Source organism: Octopus sinensis, linkage group LG2 (assembly GCF_006345805.1).
Source record: "Octopus sinensis linkage group LG2, ASM634580v1, whole genome shotgun sequence".
In the NCBI taxonomy this organism is placed as follows: Eukaryota; Metazoa; Mollusca; class Cephalopoda; order Octopoda; family Octopodidae; genus Octopus; species Octopus sinensis.
Window position 1 is genome coordinate 206,303,612 of NC_042998.1, and position 2,824 is coordinate 206,306,435.

At 41.4% G+C, this 2,824-nt stretch overlaps 1 protein-coding gene across 1 annotated transcript in view; it reads right to left on the reverse strand.

The window, feature by feature from the left end:
• Positions 1 to 2,824, reverse strand: part of LOC115231120 (regulator of G-protein signaling 7) — a 343,368-nt gene that overhangs the window by 58,123 nt on the left and 282,421 nt on the right. The window lies entirely within an intron of this gene.

Below are 2,824 nucleotides of genomic sequence, written 5' to 3' on the forward strand. Positions count from 1 at the left end.
CGGATTTATAAAGATACTAGCAGTATCGCCCGGCGTTGCTCGGGTTTGTAAGGGAAATAACTATATAAGCATTTTTAGAGAGTTATAGCCAAAAAATAGCAAAAAATGCATTAAAATGGAAAAAAAACGATGGTAAATTTTTTTTTAAATCGTAGACTCATGTAGACGCTTTCTTAGCCATTTCTCTTTTGGTGTCTTCAAGCCATGAAGTCGTTGTTCTAAAAGAACGCTGGTCTCCTTGACAACGCATTACGACGTTGATTTCCTTACACTCCCTTCCCCACAGGTGCAGGTGTGAGCGTGGACGCCAACTTCACCGCCATCGACACACGAAAAATTATGCATTAAAATGGAATAAAAAATAATACTCAGACGGGCTCGATATGAATCACGACTATAAGCTACCCGAATTTGGTTAAACTGCACCGCAAAATGTGGGAGTAGTTAGGAATCTAAATCGAAGGGGACAGACACTCACACAACTACAGTTTTATATATATAGATATACATAGCGCAGTAGTGGTGAGATGTGACAGCAAAGAAAAGCATACATTCACTCTCTGCATGCAATTAGACTCGGAAAGTTCGTGAGGAACCCATTGACCCAATTTGCTGACTTTTCCGATAGCACACAGGTCTCAATGAATGGTTGAATGACCAAATCCAAGCTTCTCTGCTAGTTCCTGAACAGTTACGATGAGATTTTGTTCCACCAGGGTTTTCAGGATGTCCTTGTCGAGTTCTACAGATCTTTCAGGATGAGGCTCGTCTTCTAGGCTGTAGTTTATGGCTCGGAATTTCTGGAACCACCATTGACACTGCCTTACGCTTATTGTCCAATCCCCATATACTGCATTAATATTTCTTGTACTTTCCGTTGCGTTGTTGTCTTTATTGAACTCATAAAGCAAAATATGCCAAATATGCTCCTTTGTTACTTCCAACATAGCTTTGAAAAAAATAGCTGTTAAAATCGAAATGCACTCTTCAAAACTTGCACTATGAATAAGGACAAGATAAAATTACTACCTGCTTTTATAGCAAGTTAATATAAGTAGTTTATCCCATTCCCCTCTGACTTTTAGTTCAAGCTGTTGAAAAAACCGCATTATTATATATATATACATACATACATACATACATATACACACACACACTCTCTCTCTCTCTCACACACATGCACACATTTATATTCTGTTATTCTTTTATATGTTTCAGCCTTGAGGTTGTGGCCATGCTGGATCATGTGTGTGTGTGTGTGTGTGTGTGTGTCTATCTGTCTGTCTGTCTGTATGTATATATGTATATGTATGTGTGTGAACAACAATATTTTCAACAGATGTGTTGCAAATGTATCTGATTGTTCTCAAGCTTCAAATTTACTCTCTTCCAAGAACATTTTCACTCACTCTTATTTGTTAGCTTCCCATACATTTTACTCATGTATCTATCAGCGTTCATGGACAGTAACAAATATTACATCTAGTTTCATTTTATTCGTTACACAGTGTGTGTGTGCGTTTGCGTGTGCTGTAAACCAGACTAAGAAAAGCATTTGACACACACACCAGAATGTGAATTTTCTGTAAATTTTGCTTAATTGGAGTTTAAATTTTAAAAACTGGAGCTGGTATGACGCGATGCATTGTACTCTTAAAATTGCTAGGTAAATTGTAATTGAAGAAATCCTATATTGTAGATTTGTATAACTCCCAAAGGGAGGCAGATAAAATCTGCCTTTTATAATAAGAGATAAATAACAATGTCTTATAGTTTTCTTGTTTCTTAGCTATATTTTTTATATTTCTCTCTTGAAATAGTTTTTTTGTTATGTTTATAACAACACACATCTTTTATATTATTGTTAATATTGTTAAGGGTTAGGGTTAGGGTTAGGGTTAGGGTTGGGTTGAGTTAGGGTTAGGGTTAGGGTTAGGGTTGGGGTTGGGGTTGGGGTTGGGTTAGGGTTAGGGTTAGGGTTGGGTTAGGATTGGGTTAGGGTTAGGGTTAGGGTGGGGGTTGGGGTTGGGGATGGGTTAGGGTTAGGGTTAGGGTTAGGGTTGGGTTAGGGTTACGGTTAGGGTTGTGTTAGGGTTAGGGTTAGGGTTTAGGGTTTAGGGTCAGGGTTGGGTTGGGTTAGGGTTGGGTTAGGGTTAGGTTTAGGGTTACGGTTAGGGTTTAGGGGTTAGGGTTAGGGTTAGGGTTGGGTTGGGTTAGGGTTAGGGTTGGGTTAGGGTTTGGGTCAGGGTTAGGGTTAGGGCTAGGGCTAGGGTTAGGGCTAGGGTTAGGGTTGGGTTAGGGTTAGGGTTAGGGTTGGGTTAGGGTTAGTGTTAGGGTTTAGTGTTAGGGTTAGTCTCGGGAATTGGTGGGGTCTCGGGAATTGGTGGGGTCTCCGGAATTGGTGGGGTCTCGGGAATTGGTGGGGTCTCGGGAATTGGTGGGGTCTCCGGAATTGGTGGGGTCTCGGGAATTGGTGGGGTCTCCGGAATTGGTGGGGTCTCCGGAATTGGGTGGGCACAGGAAGGGGTCTCGCTTGTCACAGGGATGAGGGGCTCACATGGTCAGGGGTTTGGGTTAGTCTCTGGAAGTTGGGTCACAGATGGGGTCTCGGGTGGTCACAAGAGTGGTCTCGGGGGTTCAGGGTTACAGAAGGGGTTCGGGTTAGGGGTTAGGGGTAGAGTTAGGGCTCAATTTCCATTGAAATACTCTTTCTTTGCTTCAAATAATTTTGAACATAATAAAATTTCTGCTTCATTTTTCAGACATCAACGAGTGTTTAAGGAATCCTTGTCGTTATGGTGCCATATGTCAGAATTTCCTAGGT